The 20,366-nt window shown below is 38.4% G+C and overlaps 1 protein-coding gene across 1 annotated transcript in view; it reads left to right on the forward strand.

Annotated features, from left to right (window-relative positions):
- SCUBE1 (signal peptide, CUB domain, EGF-like 1) overlaps positions 1 to 20,366 on the forward strand; it is a gene marked incomplete at its 5' end in the record, with an annotated part of 211,088 nt that overhangs the window by 8,237 nt on the left and 182,485 nt on the right. The gene's annotated exons all lie outside the window — the stretch shown is intronic.

Genomic DNA, 20,366 nt, shown 5'->3' on the forward strand with positions numbered 1-20,366 from the left:
GGCAGCTGTGCCGCGGGTGGCCGTCCTGATGCCGCCTCCCCCCGCCCACCCGGCCTGCGGGCTGTACCGCTCTGTCATCTCGGGTCCCTCCGAGGGGCAGGGAAGCTTGCACCGCCCGCCTGCTGCCGTGTGATTTACCGCCGGTCTTCTCAGCCAGCGACAGCCGCATTCTTCCTGTAGGTGTTTTCCTCTGTCAGCTCGCACAGGACGCTGGAGCTTTGGCTCTGTGCGTGTGTCGTGATCGTGTGTTTTCAGTCTGTGGAACCCTGTTCTAAAAGGAACTGCTTCAGGTTATTGCATTTACACGGACTGCTGCTAAAAGTTGTTGTACTCCTGTATGTCCTGACATCAATTCTTGCCATTGAAAAAGACCAAGCATATTTTATTAGGCACTGTTTAGGCTCATATTTCAGATTTTATGAACTCCATCTTGTCTGTTAAACCTCAGCAGAGAGATTGCTCTCTGGTGAAAAGAATGAATATTGTAATCACAGCAGAAAGCCTTATAAATAAAGGATGCAAGAATTTATTTATTTTTTTCTAGTTGTAGATGCTTAGCAGCTATAAAAATCCTGCTTCCAATCTCTTTTCTGCAGCAGACTGAAACTTTTTCAAAATGTATATGGCCAGTCCATTAAAAAGATTAAAGACCTAGAAATGACTTTGCTGAAGTCTACAAAAACTTGAAACCACATATTATTCTCCATGGACTTCCAAAGTGTTTGTTCAAGAGCCCTCATAAAGCATTTTTGTGGTTGTCATATTTTCTGTCTTGGGCTTCAGTTGACAGAGACAAATTCCTAATGTCCACCTCTTGGTGCTCTAGCGTCCCTGAGCTGCTGTTCATTTGGAGTTTATTTCTTGCAAACAGAATAATAATTCAGCACCACTTCTTCCTCTGTTCATCCCTTCCAGGGAATGAGTTCTGTGCAGAGATAATGTGCTGAAGGCCACAGCTTGGAGGCATTCTCAGAATTGAGAATTCTTTTTGTATTGGTTTTCCACATTGAAAACTCCCTTAAGCTTTAACGATGTGTATTTTAGCTGTTGATCTGGCTGATATTCACGCTTATTTAATATACACACTCTCTTTGCATGACTTACCTTGGGTCAGTAATAAAGGGAGCTTAGTAAGTAGTAAAGAATCAGCTTTCTCTGTGGAATGATGGGCAGAATCATGACATTTCTGTGGCTGATGTCAAACTCCAATTTCATGAAATTTGGTGCCTGACAAGCTTGGTAAGTAAAGTAAATTGGGGCAGACTGCATGGATGTTAATTACTCAGCATGAGTCAAATTTATGTAACATGTCTAAACCAGGTATTATGATGCGTGATATGTAACCTTTTTTTCCCAGTGTTACAGCAACAGTTCTGCAGATTTTGCATAAGCTCTACATATTAAGTTGGTAATTAATATCAAACTTTGGTATAAGCAGAAAGCTTGAGGTATGTTTGGGTGCTTCCTTTCTGGAGCTTATTTTAGATTACTTCTGTACCTCTTAATTTGATCCCCAAGTATTTGGAAACTTTCTTACTGAAGTCACATACTTTGAGTGGCAGGCAGCTATCACTGTGTCCTTTTTGTAAGGGAAGGAAGTTCAAAACTACAGAGGTGAAGGAAGGGTCACAGAAGTCAGTGGCAGACCTAAGCTCTGCCTCAGGTCTGCTGTTCACATACAGCAGGTTCATTTTGCATTTTGAGGTCAATTATTCAAAACTTACAGAAATAACCAGGCTAGCGGTATTGATTGGTATTTTATATGCTGTCACAAGACAACACCACTAATCAGTTATTAAAAATTATCCTTTAAAATAAATGTGAATGTGATTGTAATAACAGAGATCAAATACAATGAATGGTTTTTGTTGGGTCATTAAAGGCGTCTGGGTCTTTATAACTGAGCTTTTCTAAATAAGCTTTTTGATGGAAACTAGTTACCTGTGAGAAAGGGAAGTCTTTTGTACAGACAATGTGCCTCTTTAACTAAGTTTGTAGCAATCTGCCTGAATTGCTTTATGTTTTAAGAGCATTCATTATAGCATAGGTAACTCCTGCTTAGTGCAGGCTCTCATATACAGCCAGATTTTAATAAACAAGCAGAATTGCAATTTGTGTAGTGCAATGAGCTTAAAGTACTTATATATATGATCAGATTTATTCTAACATATTTTAGTAAGCTGCCAGTTTGGGTTATACTGAGGCATTAGAATTAAATTAGAAAGGTGTGCATGTTAATTTACTTTAAACATCAGTACTTAATATTGCTTTCATTCACTTAAAATCCATTTTTAGTCAACGTATGGGAACTAACATGATTTGAATGATTCTTAAGTTTTAAAAACATTGGCACACATATTTGTACAAATATATCCACTATGTGAATATGAATTTGTGTACTCTTATGTATTTATTTTTAGCATTTTACTAAAAGAAAATTAACAGTTTGAAAAGGGGATCTTTAGGCTATTGCAGTAAACGTGGAGCCCAGCCACTTACACAGGATTTTGTGTCTATTTTGCTGCTCTGACCTAAAGGGTGGGAAGAAATACGTAAGACAGAAAGATTCCATTAAGGACATGTGGAGAACTCTAGCAGTAACTATACTGAAATGAAACATTTTATTGACAGTCTGTTAAATTCCTTTAGTGGGGAATTTGTTTCTGAACTTTGCTTTTCTCCTCTAATGTCTTTTGGATTGAGGATGACTTCTCAGTTTGCAGATCTAGCCTACCTTGTTTCTTTCTTTTTTTCTGGGTAGCTTTCTTTTCTGAACCAGGTGACATATTTGTTTCCACCAAGCACAGTTGTTTCTCTAGACAGAAGAGTTGCTCATTTCTTTCTGTGTCCTGTCTCCTGCTTCCCTCTGTAAATTTCAGTTTACCTTTCTTCCCATCTGACTATATGCTCTGCTTTGTCAAGCTGTATGGTCAGCATTGCCATGATGGTATTTCCCCCTATCACATTTTGACCACAAATTCTCTAGCTGGCATTTTCGTAGGACAGAATGTGTCCAACACAGGTGATCTTACACTCACTATTACCTAGGAAATCTTCCCTGTTGTGATACGAGTCAGTGTCTCAAGAGCAGTTGCCTGCCTCCAGCTGCAGGCACGCTCTTTCATGCTCCCTAGGTCTGTGTGTTTCCCTTCGCTACACTGCCCTTGGGTTTTCACACAGGTTAGTATCTTAATAGAACTGTTCGCTGGAAAACTGTGCCAAAGCAATGGAAATTCTAGAAGGTTTTAAAGGATTCCAAGTCCTGACATACCTTAGGCCTCCTTTGACAGGGCCTCCTTTGTCCCTGATGCTAATGTTGCATGTTTGCTGTTGCAGGGTACTCTGTCATAGAATCATAGAATCATGAAGGTTGGAAAAGACCTTCAAGATCATCAAGTCCAACCATTTATTCTACAACCACTATCCACTAAACCATCTCCCAAAACACCATGTCTGCCCATTTTTTGAACACCTGCAGGGATGGTGCCTCCACCGCCTCCCTGGGCAGCCTGTTCCAATGCTTCACCACTCTTTCAGTGAAGACATATTTCCTAATACCCAATCTGAACCTTCCCTGGCTTAACTAGACCCCATTTCCTCTTGTTCTATCGCTGGTCACCAGGGAGAAGAGACCAACACCTGCCTCACTACAACATCCTCTCAGGTAGTTGTAAAGCAGTGAGGTCTCCCGTCAGCCTCCTCTTCTCCAGGCTGAACAGCCTCAGCTCCGTCAGCCTCTCCTTGTAAGTCCTGTTCTCCAGGGGTTTAGCTCTCCAACCTAGTTAATTTTTTTGTGCCCATGCTACTTCCCAGGCTGTTTCGAAACCTCACAACATTAATGGTTAAAATACTCAGACTAACTTCTGGCTGATGTTTATCTGTGCCCATTTTATACATAGTTCATGTGTTAACTTTACTCTCTAAACATTTTTTCCCTCCACCTACTGTTTATCCCCAGGGTGACTGTGATTTCAGTGAGTTGCTCTACCTGTGGTTTCTTTTTCTTTTGGGTAATTAATTACATGGACTCTTTCTCTACAGTATGTAGAGGATATGATTTTATGGATGTGATTTTTTCCTAAGATGCTCATTGACACCTGCTGCTTCTTGGTTGCAACACTCTGCACTGAGCTTTCCCTCAGGAGATATCCCTCTTGGAGTGTTTGGGGTTTTTTTTCTAATGTCTTTCATAGTTTTTGCCTTACTTTTCTTTAGTTTTTTTAATAATTGGTCTTGTTAGGTTTCTTGAATTATTTTTACAGAAGAGGAATGCTCACAACTTTCAGCTGTATTTTTTTTTATTCCTGCTGTGAAGCTTCATAATATTGTTCATGGAGTTCTCGCTGAGGGCAGCAGAAATGTACCATGGCAAAGTGTCTTGGCAGAGTCTGCCTCAGGAGGGTTATTTTCAGGTTTCTCCTCATGTCAGAAATTTGTCATCTATCAGCAGCAGTTCTGCTTGACTGCTAGTTGAGTAGGCCTGTGCAGTTCTAGTGATATGTTTGTTGTATGTTGATGTACTTGCAAGTTCTTTTCCTAATGTAAGTAATCATTCCAGATAAACAGGCAGGTTGATCATGGTAATCTGCAAAAGGGGCTGTTATTCTTGATTATCCCAGTGATAGCACCTCACTGGGTTTGAGTATGATACAATCTCCAAACAAGATAAATTAGTCCTGCCTCGATCACAGGTGTATTCAGCCCCCAGCAGGTTATATCCTGGTTATATATATCTCCATTTGGAAACACATATAAATTATTCTTTCTGCACCACAGTGTTCATCAAAGGGATGTGTAGCTGAAGGAAGCTTCTGGAAAATGTACAGCTGAACAATCTAGCAAGGCATCTCCTAATCTGGGGTTTAGATGCTGCTCATCACAACTTCTGCCATAGTTTCTAACATCAGCCTGTGTTCAGTGGATGGAAATACTCAATACGGTACCTGGAGAAATACTTGCATTAATATACCTCGATTTTGTTGTTTTGATTGCTCTTCTGTGATGTCTGACTTAGTCTCTAACACAAACTGTTGCTCCAGACAGAAAAGCACAACATACTCTACAGATGATCTCTAAGACCTTTTCTGAATTAGGAATTCTAATTTTGTGGAAACAACAGGAAAGTGAATTTCTTAATTTGGCAGAAGTTAGAGACTCTTGGGTCTATCACATGCAATTCTATCTCCATGCTGCAGGTGTGATAATGTCCCTAAGCCAAAATTTACACTACTTATGGTGTTTGCAGCAATACACTGAAGTTTAAAATTATAGCTTGTTGCATTTACCATCTGAAATAGTATAGATAAACCACTCATTATAATCTTCAGTGATTTCGTGGGTGTGAGGCCAAGTTTTTTCTTAGGCCTCTTTGTTAGATCTGTTTTAAAGAATTTTAAACAAATCTTAGCAATTGGGAAAACATACAGAAAATTTATCTCCTCATCAGTCTGATTTGAATAACAATTATTTTTTTTCTCCAGGCTTGACTTAATATTCTTCTTACAATTTTAATATTGTTCACCTGCTCTATCTTTCATTTTCTTAAGAAGTTCATTTCGCTCATTGGATTTTAATTTTACTGAGGTCATTCAAATATCTGCTGTGTTCTTTTCATGCTCTTAAAAAATGCATCTATATATTGTGTCAGGGCTGCTCTGAATCAGTGAACCTCAAAACATCACAGGCCATTTCAGAGTGCTCATTTCCCAGCTCCTGATCCAGTATCTCACACTGAAGCCTCCTCATGTCTGCTGGGATAAGTACAAGACTTCTGGATATCTTTTAAATGGAGCAATGATCCTTTTTCTTTTAAGAGCTCCATGGTGTCCTGTCAGTCCATTCTCAGTTATTCTTTCTTAAGTGGACCATCCTTATCAATGGTGACATGGGAGAGTAAATTAACACTGTTGGGTGCCCCTTGGTTTTTCTAACTTGGGTATCTTGATGCCTGTTCAACTCTAGTGGACTTAGGCTTGTGCTGACTCTCTCTCTCTCTCTCTGGTGAATAACAGTGTTGCCACTGAACAAGGCAGCTTAAGTGACTTCTTCCTGATTGATGACTCTTCCAGTTGCAATAGAAGGTGAATTCATTCCCACAAGGAACAGTCATCCTCTGCAATCTTACAAATATTGACTCATTTCAGGCTGAATATTATCACTACATCCATAGTCTTACTGTTAAGGCTTGCATGAAGGTGCTCTAGAAACATGGCTTGGTCAAACGGACTAATAATATCTAATAAAAATATCATACTACATATCTGTCAGAGGAACAAAGGATTTTCTGAATAGCTCTGGGTTGGTATGTTGAGGTTTCTTCCCCGAGAAAACATCACAAATATCTACACCTTTTGTTAGCCTGCTTTGAAAAGCTACAGGAAGATGGAATAGGAAGATTTTTTCCTTAATATTGTTTCATCCTTTGTTTGTATAATTATTCTAATTTTGTTATTTTCTGTATAATCATTTAATGACTTGATCTCAGTTTAGTACTTGAGGCCTTGACACTGATCTAGTTACTTTTGAACTGGTTGTCCAGGAATCCTGAGGTCTGTAGTGAATATTAGGTACTGAAGCCACTGTGCTTTCTAGTTTTACAGTTACAATACTTTAACAGGTGGTATTAATGTCGTGTGTTGAATTTCATGTCACTCTCCCAAAATGGCTGTATTCTGGATGAGATCTGTTCTACAAGTCTGTGATGCTGGTTTTGTCCTGTTGGCCTGCAGCAGCACCTCTGAGCACAGAGGAAGAGATACTCTGCCACCTCCCAGATTTCTGGTGATTTTTATTTCAAGGTCAAGTGTTCTTTCACAGTTTTATTCATATGGATTCTAGCTTTACTCTACGTGACCTATTGTGCTGATTTCACTGAAAGCAGCTTCCAGTATAAAGCAGTACCATGTTGTTTAAAAATGGGGGGGAGAGCATGTAAACTACCTTCTCTGATTTGAGCTAGTAACTACTTTTTTTTCCCTCTCTCTCTGTAGATCCTACTCATTTGATTGGGTAACTTATGCATCTTTTTGGATTAGGCTGATAAAAATGTTTCCCAGAATACAATTCTGAGGTTTTCTGTAACTCTGGACCTTATTTATTTATTTATTTATTTAATCGGCATCCTCCCCCCCCTTAATTGTCTGCTACCATTTAACACTCAATTCCCAGCTTGCCAGTTTTCTGAATTACTTCAGGGAATGGACTTTTATAGGGGATGGGGAAGAAGTAGCAGCAAGAAAGTACTCCCGAGAACATTCTGCAATAACACAGATTTTTATTACAGCCTAAGTGAATTAACAGCTTATGATAACTTTTTCTTTTCTCCTTCATGTTTCTTCTGTTCCTGGAATAGGGCTTTTATTTTGACCAGGGTTGAACCTGGATTTTATTTTGTTATTTATTCCAATTGCTTTCTTTTTCTGACTTTTTTCATCAGTTTATTCAATAAAACCAGAATATCCCTTAGTTGGGACAACATGACTCCTTTAACTCACAGTTGGCTCACAGTGCCATCCATCCCTATGTGTCACACACCCTATTGTTTTCTTCTCCTTCCCTTTTCTTCCCTACCCTGTCCTACCTCTCAGAGCTACTTTCTGGCAGCCCATAATGCTGCTTCACTGAACAGCTCTCCCGGTGGTCCAGTTTGGAAATCTTCCATTTTCACTTAGAACATTTGCTCCAACTTTCTCTTTTTTTCTTCCCCCCTCTCCCTCCCCGAAATGCTTCTTGGATACAAATATGGCTATATTTTGAATATACAAATACCATGCTGCTAAAAATATGGTCTCATTCTTCAGCAGCATTACATTTAATTCTCAATTTGGAAAATATGTGGTTTTTTCCAAGAACACTTCACTAAATAGTTGATAAGCTCCTTGTCTGCTGGATGGTCTATAGGTACTTTGAGAACTTATAAATATATATGAAATTTCATCAGTCTCAGCAGTTGCTAAGCTGCAGAACCCAAGGTGGCTTCCTGTGGTGATATAAACTTAGTATTTAGAAGGACCTTCTCCTTTCCCCTAAATATACAGTGTAAATTATCTGCCAGGAAAATTACAATAAAATGAAGGAGCATAAATAGAATGTACTAAGCTCAACATGTAAGAATCTGTCCTTCTTTTGTCTTTATTCCATATACATCTGTCAGGCACTGCCTGCTTTTCCTACTTTTCCCACCTGTCACTTTTACTTTGGGTGTAGACCCCTTTCTTTGCAGTCTTTGGTTTGTTGTCTGGTGTATTCTGTTACTCAGCTCTCTCTTAACCTTGTTATTTCCCTACTGCAAATCATACTTGCTTTCCTGGTGTATTTTCACCTGCTTCTTTTTTATTTTGTAAAGTTTTCCTTTCCTTGTCCTTTCTCTCAGTGGCTTATTGCAGTTACAACAGTATTACTGTTCTGAAAGCCAGTGTGCAACAGCAAGACCTTAGGGACTGGACAGCTGGTAGCTGCAAGTTCTGAGGACCCCTTCATGGTCCTTTCTCTTGAACTCTGTCTTCAAGTCAAAACAGCTCCCACCACCTCTCAGAGTTTTCCCATTTTCTTCCTTTATCCCCCCCTTTTCTTCCTTTACCTTATTCTTCACCCCCACCAAGAGCTCAGAGTTCACCTGTCCTGCAGCACATTCTCTACTGTTACCACTCCCACAGACTCATGACTCTTTCCTTAGCCAGCTGGCTGAAAAGACATCTTTGCATGGCTGTTTGCCATCATTTGTCAGCTCATATTTATTATGTCTTCATGTGTGTCCATCTCACTTCCAAAATTCACATTCTTTTTTTCTGAGGCTGAAGATAAGCTGATGCATGAGATGGTCAGGGAGCCTCAGGTTGGATGAAGGCAGAGGAGGTGGGGAATGTAAATTCCTATTCCTTCCCTAACCTTTGCCCAAATAAACTGCACTAATGTGGCTTTTATCTCCTCTGCATTTGAGCCAGGTAGCATCCACTCTGATGCTGTTAGGACACTGTGGAGGTAATGGGAATCATGAATGGTGGATACAGGGATTCAGTCTCTGTACCTCTGGAAGAGGATGGTTGATACAGTCTCTGTACCCATGGTACTAGTCCAACCCTGTTCTAAACCAGGATAGCTGGGAATCTTAACTACAGGGCAAGTTTGATCGAGCTGCAATGTAGCCCTGAGATGGAGAATGTGTGGCAGGAAGTTGTAGGAAAAAATTGTGTACAAATTTCTGATTGAAAAGGAAGGAATATTCCCTTAATGCACTGATGTAGGAAGTGTTGGTTTTCTTGATACTTTGTTTTGTTTTGTTTTTTGCACAGGGGCAATTCATGTGGGACTGTACTGTGTAGAATATCACTGAAATAATTCCTAAGAAAGTGGAACAATTGCAGCATGGCCCTATAAGCACTTCAAGCAGTTCTGCTCTGAAAAGGCAATGAACTGGGGTATAGAGGCTGAAACACATTGAAGGGAGAGGGTAGTTGTGGACAAGGTGAATAGATTTCCTAATCTGGTTTCATTTCTGGAGCTATCAGGTTGTGAAACTACAGCCCAAGGCTGAAAAAACACCAACTAAGAAGGACATTTTTTGAAAGTTTAGATACCTAAATTTCAGCAGATGCCTGCTCAGCTTCTGAATTAACTTGGTTGTGATTTTTGGTTTTTTAATGATTTTTTAAAGTGTTACTTTTTGTTTGATGAATTTTCAGCTGTAATTTGGCCAGCTTTTTCTGTTGCAAGGGACCCTCTGAAAGGTAACTCCCTGTCTCCTTACAGGAAACAAAATCTGAGAACATTAAATCTGCTCAAGTAATTTGGAGAGATTTTTTTTAAGTTAGTAAAACAGTGAATTTTCCATATAATCACTTCAGAAAAAAACGCAACCATCTTTATAGTGTTTTTCCTTTGTTTGTTTTAGTATATATATATTTTTTCAAATTTCAGCTGAAAAAAAAAAAAAAAAAGTCATGCTTTAAAGGAGATACCTTGCATGAAAGGTAAAATTCTAGTCTGTACATAAATGTTTGACAGAATTATAAGAAATGGAAGATAGGGTCTCACAGACCCTCTTGAAATTTCAAGACTTTCCTACAGATGCTCAGTAAAAGAAATAGTTACATTACAGTCTGAAGAGTTGCCTTGTTCAGATACTAAGATTCATTAGACTATTCAAGCATGTTTAATCTTAAGAAGCTGTTACCCTTTAAAGTAATTCTGTTTAAGTGCTTTATTAAATTGAAGATATTGTCATATTTTACTTTGCAGTGCTCCATTTCTGGAGCTGTATCACAGTTTTTCCTTTAGTGAACAAGGACTAGAAAAAAAAGGACCTTCATCTTTGCAGGTGCTTTAGGCCTGAACTTAATGCTTAACACGTGAAGTTTCCTTGGTGCTGGATGCCCCACAGATGATCTATGAAATTCAAGACTACAACTACCATCTTTTTAGTGTTTTTTCTTTTTTTTTTTTTGTATATATATATATTTTTTCAAATTTCAGCTGAAAAAAAAAAAAAAAAGTCATGCTTTAAAGGAGATACCTTGCATGAAAGGTAAAATTCTAGTCTGTACATAAATGTTTGACAGAATTATAAGAAATGGAAGATAGGGTCTCACAGACCCTCTTGAAATTTCAAGACTTTCCTACAGATGCTCAGTAAAAGAAATAGTTACATTACAGTCTGAAGAGTTGCCTTGTTCAGATACTAAGATTCATTAGACTATTCAAGCATGTTTAATCTTAAGAAGCTGTTACCCTTTAAAGTAATTCTGTTTAAGTGCTTTATTAAATTGAAGATATTGTCATATTTTACTTTGCAGTGCTCCATTTCTGGAGCTGTATCACAGTTTTTCCTTTAGTGAACAAGGACTAGAAAAAAAAGGACCTTCATCTTTGCAGGTGCTTTAGGCCTGAACTTAATGCTTAACACGTGAAGTTTCCTTGGTGCTGGATGCCCCACAGATGATCTATGAAATTCAAGACTACAACTATTGATATTTTACAGTACAGTCACCAAAGACAGAATAAGAAATATAAAATAGATTAAATTACCTTCATATTGTTCTGATTCCTATAATCAATCTGTTTAGCAGATGAGCTGCTATCTCACAGAATACAAAAGACAATTTTTATATACTCTCTCAGCTTGAGACTGCTGAACTCTGCATACCATTGTTCCTATGCCTTAGTCTACAGGAACTACTGTCAGTCCTTATGTTTAACAAGGCATCATGCTCACAGAACACCAAAAATGTAACTGAAAAAACACAAAAGAATGCTGCATAATACTGATTTGGTGATTTTTAGTGTTCTTGAGGGTGAGGGTGCTGCTGCAGAATGTGCTTCAGAGACCAGAGAATGGAAACCTCTGCAGGAGTAATTATTTGTTTGACATATTGCTGAAAAGAGTGCAGGATGTTACTGCTGTGTATTCTAGTTCTTTCTATTGTCAGAGGGAAATTGCACTGAAGTGCCTTTGTTCTGATTTCATTATCTGGAAGCAGAGGCTATGTTCAAAACTTTCAGGCAAGTTGTCTCCCTGTTATGGTGAAAAACTGGTTTAAGTAAGTGGGTATTCACTTTGCTGAATGGGGAGTATAGGTAATACATATCTAATATTTTTTTTGACAGCATGCATGTGGGAGGAATTATATATGTGACTTCATACCTCTTTAGATGTTAGTGTGTCTACTGAATTGTGCCTCTATTCTTTTTACACTTTCTGTTTGCTAAACTTTCTTGGAAAAAGATTCCATAAAAACTGTGACTTGGAGACACACCTGTATTTTTGTCTAGCTAAAAAGCATGAAAGTCTCACTTGATTTAGAAATTTCCATTTTTCTGATGCATTCCAACCTGTCTAGAGATTAATAAGATGAAAGTCCTTCTTTTCACATCCTTCCCCCATGCACCACTTTTCTCTTTAACCAGCCCAGTTATTGCTTGCATAGTGGTACCATTGATCTGATCCTTAATACTGGTCTCGATATACCCACTGGAAAGGCAGATGCTCCAATCTGATTGTTCCTGCTTCTGACTGTGATAGGATTTTCCTAAGGGCTTTTTTTTTTTTTCCCATAGTGGCTTTGTCAGCATGGGCACCCTGGGAAAAGGCACTTTCACTTGGCCTGTGTTGCAGACTGACCCAAAGCCGTGAGACTGCTTCACTAGGGAGGCCAGCTGTGGACTCTTTGGCTACTAGAGAGCAGACACAAGTGGAGCCCTGTGGCTTTTGCTTGGCTTGAATTCCTAGGAAAGCGAATTTACCTCTGTTCAGACTGGAGTGTGTAGACAAATTCAGAGCGCAAGGGATAAATGAGGGATGAAGGGCTGCCAGAATTACTCAGACCTGTCACTGGTTTGACTTGTAGGAGTAAGCCAAGGAATGAGTATAAGGCAGGAACAGACAACCTCAGCCTATATTCCTGAAATAAAAACCTGAAGACTGAAATGGTTTGATATAGTTTGTTTCATTTTGTGTAGATGGTTTCATTTTGTGTAGATGGCTTCATTATCTGAAAATGGAAGTGGCTTATTCTGTGTGTAGATGTGGCACTTTAGGGCATGCTCTGGTGGCCCAGGCTTTGTATGGAAGGTAACAGGCAGTTGCTGTAGCCCACTCCACAATGGGAAGTCAACATCAGTGCTTATCCTGAGTAGGATTACATTATATAATTGCCTGAGTTAGCAAGAACCTGGATGCAAGGGGTGCAGGCCTGAAAGGGAGACTTTCTGGAAGGACTAGTATGTTTCTGGTGTTGGTAATTACAAAGCCACCTGAATGATGCACACAGCACACTCTGGAGGTTTCATGTTTAATGAAAAGGACACTTTGGTGTCTTGATCGAATGAAATTTTTCATACCAGCAAGACCTGTGTCCTTGTAAGGAGTCCTGAAGAGTCCAGACAATGCACAAGAGGTTTTGTGTTTGGGGGTGAGTGTTACAGAGGGTCCTGCAGGGTGAGGGCTCTGCCTCAGCAGGGCAGGGGTATGTGTGGGTGTGTGTCCTTCCCTGAAAAATGCAGGTCTCAGGCTTGCTCAGCTGATTTTGCTTGAACTTGCTAAAAGGACTTGATCCCAAGGATGAGACCAAGCACGAAGAATTTCAGTCTTTGAAGAAGCTGTGAAAATGGGAAGTGGAAGGCAGGTTTTTGTAAGTGGTACAAATTGTATCAGAAGTATACACACAACATATGTGCTTAAGATTGTTATGCCAAGGATGAACAACTATCAAAAGAGGGAAATAGGCTAACGGGAAGTTTACTACATATTTTATTACTGAACTTTATATAATTAAGGGAGAAAAGACAGAATAGGAGTAAGCTTTATACTACATAAAATTACAAAATTAATTTTTTGAAAAATGAAACACTGTAAGTTTTAACACACAAACATACAATATTATTTTCCATGGAAAATCAAGTTTATCAATGGATTCCTGTTTAGTAAACTTTATGATCAAGAAGGAAGTATAAAACTTCAAGGAAGTACATGTCTTCTGGTCTGAATTAGTCTGACATGGTTTTTTCTATTATAGTATTTGAATCAGGAGGGAGTGCTTTAAATGCTTCAACCCATTTAACCTTAATTGCTCAGTTTTAATAGACATTTGCTAACTAAAGGAACCAAATTATGGCTTGAATTAGGCCCAACTAATCTTAATTAAAAGCTCTACTTTATAATCGGAAACAGCCTATGTTTAAAACAGTATGCTTTTCTTAAATGGCTTATTTTAAAATGCTAAGGCCCTTTTGATAATAATTGTTTGGACTGAATACGGGTAACCATTATTCTCCTTATATTGCTCTTAATTCAAAATATCTGCTCCATGTGGTTTTGTGCCTTCTGCTGGCTGTAAAATTGTCTGGTGGGGGGGTGGGATTACTTTACTTTCCTGTGGCAATTTGAAAACATGTTGCTGCCCTTTGTTTTAAAAGTTTTCTGGGGTCACAAATTCACATGTGAATTAATACAAGTATTAGCTTCCTGCATTTCTCTGTCCTCAAGTGAACACTTGTCAGTCACTTCAATTAATTGGTGTACTAGGCATGTAATCATAACCATTAATAATGCATCCTATAATAATTTAGTTTAACATATAAATTGTGCTCATACAGATTATAGGCTTTTCATTGCATTCCTTCCTGATACCCAACTTCCAGTAAAAATAAAATGTTACATTGGGAGGGAGGTCCTGGCTCTATCTTTTGAGCATTTGGTATATTGGCAGAGTTTCTGTTCATTTCAGAGGTGTATGAAGAGGACCAAGGGTGGGTTTTGTCTGTCTAAATATGGATCTCAGAAGTACAGATCAGTACACTTAAGCAGTTCACCTTGCTTTCCCTTTGTAGTTGATGGAGAGAACTAGGAATTTCCTTAATGCAGTTTGCCTTATATTAATGGAGACAAAAATAGGACAGATAAATCCTGTCTGAAAGCAAGTCTCTTTCTAACACAGATGTGGACATCTACAATGTAGTTATGTGACCCTGGATGAAGTGTATCTGGGCCAAAGCACCTGCAGTTCTGAGATTCAAAGTCCATTGTAATTAAGGGAGAATATTCTGTACATAATGGTACTTTGAATTTAACCAGGACAGGGGATTTTTAAGCCATAGTATTATATTTGATCATTATTAAATTAATTTTCCCAGTCTCAGTTTTACATTTTTTATACTTTAATTTAAAAAGGCCCTACCTCTGCAACACAGGCATATAGTTAAAAAATTCAACCAGACCAAATACCTCCTCAACTTTATTTTAGGAAAAAGCCAATTTTAAAAATTGTGTTTTCTTAGAACTCAGCCTTAAGATTTTTCTTTGTGTGTCCTACTCAGGAAGCACTGCCAAACTGTGTGATCATACCCTTGTTTAAATTGCATGACTTTTAATTCCAGTAGCTGAGTCGTCTGCTTGCATAAGCTAAAGACAAATTAAAGAGTCCTTTAAACTAAGCCAGCTAGACCTTTATGTGCACTTAGAAGGAACTTCTTAGAAAAGTCACTTATGCCAGTTATGGAGATGGACAGACCTTCTTGAATATCAGTCTCCTTTGCTTAGTTATCAGAGCTTTGTAATAACCCTTAAGCATTGTTTTAGAATTTCTTCTTGTCATTTGTTGTATGTTCTGTTTGGATGGAGTATGCAAAGGTTGTTAAATCATAACCATTACAGGAAGGTAAAATCAGAGCTCTTTACAGTGGGTTCAAAGAACTCTGGTCCCTACCAATGCCAGTGCCACTGCCACATACTTATGTGTATTTATCTTCTAATATCAGAAGCGTAGAAGTTGGCCAGATTGCGTTTGATTAACGATCTGTCTCACTTGATGTGTGTTTTCTGACAGTGGCCAATAGTGGATGCTTAGGGTAGGTTATAAAAAATGCAACATGGAGTAGTGCTACTAGAGGTAGCCATATGAACCTGTCTGTTTTCAGCCTCCCCTCTACTGTTGTTTCCCTTGAGTGTCACGTCATGTTTCTCCCCATGGCCAAACCCTACAAACCCAAATACTAACTTTTGGCTTGACAACTAACAACATCTTCAGAATGACTGACCTCCCTTCCCACTTCTCTGAAAATGAGACTTCATTAAGGAGAGTCTGAAGTTAGTTGTGGAAAATTACTAGGTACTTTGAAAAGCTTGATCTGGATGTTTAACCTCTAACTGTAGATTATTACATTGTTAAACCAGGTGCCATGGATAAATAATAATAACCCTATTTCTTGATTTGAGCCTTCTACTGAGGGTGAAGTCCTGTATTAATCCTGCATAAGGCAGACCTTGGTGCCTTCTTTTCAATAACTGAGGATGTTGTAATGTGTTCTCTGCTGGGCTTGTTTCTGTCTTAGAAATACTATGAATATACTAAGAGGGATTGTCTAGAAAGATGGGAAGGATGAAGGAGAAGCATGGGGAATTAATCAAGAAAATTTAAAAAATGACTTCTCTAAGCTCTTGTTTTGTATTGTATGTACTGTCCAATTTCAAAAAAACATGAACTGTTTGTTGGGTTGTTAATCAAGTCTTTAGTCAAGAGATTGCTGCATTTTGCTTATCTTTACATAATAAAATAGCATTGCTGCAAAAGGAATTCCATGATAAATCATCTAAATGAGAGTACTGAGTATGCTCTCTACAGGACTAAAGGAATTTTTATACAAACTTACCTACTTTTATCCCTCTACTACTGGGGAGGAGGGCAGTCCAGTTAGATTACTTGGTTTTCTGTCATGCATTCTGTCAAATGCATATTATTATTTGAATACTGTGCAGAAGTTGTAGGCCTCCTTTGCTTCTTTCTGCCTAACATCCTCCCTGTGATAGTAAACAAATACAACTGCATAAACTTTACAAAAGGAAAAATTCCAGGCTATGACTATGAGCTCTGTTCTGTTTTCAGCAAATGCCCATATTACTCTTTCCATACCTGCAGTTTCATTATTATTTTTTCACTAAATAGCATTAACAGTGCTGGATGGTGTGTGTGCTTTCCAGTACAGGATATTTGAATGCTGGAGCAGAAATGTCTAATTTCTTGGCAAAGCCAGTTGATTGCATCTGTTTACTCCATATTTCTTCCTTGTCCAAGTATCAGGTGTGAGCCCAGCTTTTCAGTTTTTCACGTTTGAATTTTAAATTCTTACTTCTTTTCCTGGAGTTTTTTCACTGAAATAGGTGTTCACATAGCCTAGTCTGTCCTCATCTGTTCCTCACCCATCCATGCCAGGCAAAGCAGAGTATGTAACTTCACTAGTTCCTGTCTAGAGAGCCTCTGCTGTTGCACATTTCTCTACCAGCCAAATTGTCCGGGAGATATTTTGAAGAGTTTTTAAAGGGTAATGAGGGAAAAGCTGTTGGGTCCTTGCCAGCGTTCAGCATCTGTAGATCTGTGTCTCTGCTAGACAACTGTTACATGTTCACAGGTCAAAAACCAAAGGATGCTTACCATTGGCTTCAGATTTTCTCTGTTATTATTTGTCTCTGGTGATAAATAGAGCTTTGGCTCACAAGATCAATTTCTGCTTGGCTGTTTAGAAAGCTAAGGAGAGTCTTCATTGTAAGTGATGAAGTCTATTTGTGAATAAAATTTTAGAATTGTCAGCATGTATCAGTAGGGCCGGGTTCTGTTTCAGGAATAAAAAGCTTGAATCCAAAAATGACATTAATGTAGTATCTTTTTGAAAATGAAAGCCTTTTGCAGTGATTTATTACCGCAGCATCTAGTGCTTCTTGTTGATATTGGCCAGGGCCATACTTTCAAAAAAATGGAAACTGTTCATTCTCTATACTCAAACAAAATTACATGGCAGGTACTTTACACTAAAGAGACTGTGCCAGAATTCTGAGTTTTGCAGCAAAATTGCTAGAGGTTTTGACATCATTGTGCAGTTCCCAAATCCACTGACTTCTGATTGAGATAGTTCTTAGAGCTGTGAGCTGTTTCAGACAGTAGTGCTTTGTGTGCACTGACATTTAGGATATTATCTTTATTATCACAGGGTTTGACTTACTGAAAGTTGAGATTCTGAAATGCAATTCTGTGACAAGTTGAATTTGTCATTACAGAAACAAAATGTGACTTGATCATCTTCAGCTCTCGCATAAAAACAAAATCTATAGCCTAGTAACTTCTTTACTTTCTATATGGTGCACAAAGCTGGTGATGGACAAAAATGAAGTTGAGCATTTTGTAAGCCTATCTCCTTAAAAAAATAATAAAATATTGTAAGTCTTAGATCTAATTTCTGCTTGGTTTAGTCTTCTCAGATTTTTCTGAAGCAAAAGTATCGAGGTCATAAAGGAGCAATTTCTCTTAAATGTAGGGTCATCTTGACTAATTTTACTTAGTTTGTTTCCTGAAGATGCTGAGTACCCACAGCCCTGCAAGGGACTCATAAGAAAAATGAATACTTAACACTTTCCTGAGAACATAATTTATATACAGATATATCTTTATCTAGGCTGGAGCACTGTAAAATTTTTAAAGCAGACTTACCATCAGTGCACAACACCATAGAAAAGAGAAGAAAAATATTAAATCCCCAGCACTGTCTCCTGGATAAGAAAAGTGGAATGTAAAATGATCGATATTCTAACTTAAGCAACATGCTGGTGTTAATATATTACTTTTGCCAAAGTTACTGTGGAGTCTTAATCATCATGAGGTGTGAGGGACTTTTATTTCATTGAGTTTTAATGAATGACTCATGCTCTCATTTTGCAAAACATTCTGTGTGTGTTACAGCTGGTTTACTATCAGATGGATCTTCCTAGTCCAGATAAACACTTGTGTAGTTGGAAAAGCTATTTACAGCAAAAATAAATGTAATTATACTGAAACAAATAAGATGTGCTTTGATCATCCAAGTTATCTTTCAGGCAGGTGCTATCTAATAGGTGAGGAGTTAGAGTCTTCATATTTGTGAAGGATTGAGAATTTCAGTCCTTACAGGCTCCTCTCTGCTATTCTCTGTAAACCAAAATGCTGAGGGGTCTTCACTTCATAAAGATACTGTTGGGGAACTGTGTGAATTTGCATTTGGGAAACTGATGACAAAATAATGGACAGATTTGGCTTTTTTGGGCTTCAGAACTATTATTAGGTCCAGCATAGTCAAGGGACACAAATCCATGGATCTCCTGTGTAGCATGTTTAAAAGTAGCCACATGACTTTAGTAAATGTGGAAATAAAAGGCAGCCCTGAACAGGTCATTTGAGTATGTGCAAGGATTCTCTTGTGGCAGTGTACAACTGTATATGCCATGCAGAGTTCCTCTGCTTATAGATAGATTATTTGGATGGTGCTTCTATCACAGATTTTGTAGGCTGGTAAAATTAATCTCTCTTATGTGTCCCATACAAAGTAGGGAGTTTGACCAAGTAATGCAGGATGACAGGAAGCCCAACATTTGACAAATCCTACATTATGTAAATTCCATCATATTTCCCAATTGGTTAATTGGCACAGCAGAGCAGTTCTCAACCAGGAGTCTGGAGTAGCACAAGAACTACTGCTAAAGTCCATGTGGAAAAAAAGAGGTCAAAGATTAAGCCTGCTGTAAAAAGACAGAAAATTTGCTGTACAAGGATTTGCACCTCTGCTGGATAACATAACTTCTTCATATCCAAGAAGGCTGAAACCCACTGCAACATAGCCTGTCAAACTGCTTGTGGCCTTAGCTGAAACCAAAGTAGTGTTTATCTGCCAGGGACTAATGAAGCACGTGCTATGTGATACCAAGAAATCTTCCGTTTTACAACACATGGTTTGCCACCGACTTGGTCTGAAATGAGCAAGAAGGAAGAGCTTCCTTCTGTTCTCCCATATGAAGAGACACGGAAAATAAGTTTATGTTCATCCACTGACAGGTAATAAGGAAATTTATTTCAGAATTGAAACCTGGGATTGTTTTGTTTTGTCAATGAATGGAATTTTTTTAAGTGTAGGCAAATGGTGGTGGAGGTATGCAATCTGAGAATGGGGGAGATGCCTAGAGGGGTTGGAAAATGGGTGAATTATGTCTGTGTTAATCAGCTAGTTTCACTGTTTTAAACCTTTCCCTCAAAATTTTTAGATGCTTATTTCAAATTAGATATCTAGGAATAACCCCGCCAGGACTTCCTGAAATTATCCTTACTTACTGAAATAATTAGGATGCATGCACACCAAGTGTGGCAGCAAGGCATACAAAATTATTCTCCCATTAAATCTCAAAAAACTTGCAAGGTTATATGTGAAATCAAACATTTCCCATTATATTAAAAGAGGGAATTGTGGTGGAAATGGCTGTGATTTGGAAGTGGTGGGAAAAATGCTGTCAAATGTCATGTTTCACATTCATAACAGCTTGTGAACAGGAAATCTCTCTGCTTGAGCTTGTTGGGCATGGCAGCTACTAAATAAAGACAGACTCTAAAACTGTTACAGGCTCTGCAGGTATCCATCTTTATTTGGGTATCTCACTTGCAGTTCAAAGAACTTCTAGCCAATCTGTTTAAATATCAATTAAGAAAAACATCAAACCACAACAAACTCTCATCAAGGGTCCAAGATACATAATGCAGGAGAACAATAATTTGGTTTTGTCTAGAAAAATACCCTATTAACCGTGAGTGGAATGGTTAATGGTCCAAGAGAAGTTTCCATTGTGCTGGTTGAGATGGCAAATGTCACACAGGGATAATACTCAGGTATATGAATAGAAAATAATTTTTTCTTCATTGAAAGAACTCAGGTGAATTTTTTTTCCCTATAAATGACTGTAGCTGTCCAAGGGTTTTAAGCCCTAAAAGGTACTGGAGGTCAAAAATGCTATGTAAACCTAAGGTTAATGCAGTAGGAAGACTTACCAACTAAGCAGTCAAAAGCTTCTCTGATCTCTTGTGCATTCC

This window comes from Chaetura pelagica, unplaced genomic scaffold (genome assembly GCF_000747805.2).
Source record: "Chaetura pelagica isolate M959 unplaced genomic scaffold, ChaPel_1.0 scaffold117, whole genome shotgun sequence".
In the NCBI taxonomy this organism is placed as follows: Eukaryota; Metazoa; Chordata; class Aves; order Apodiformes; family Apodidae; genus Chaetura; species Chaetura pelagica.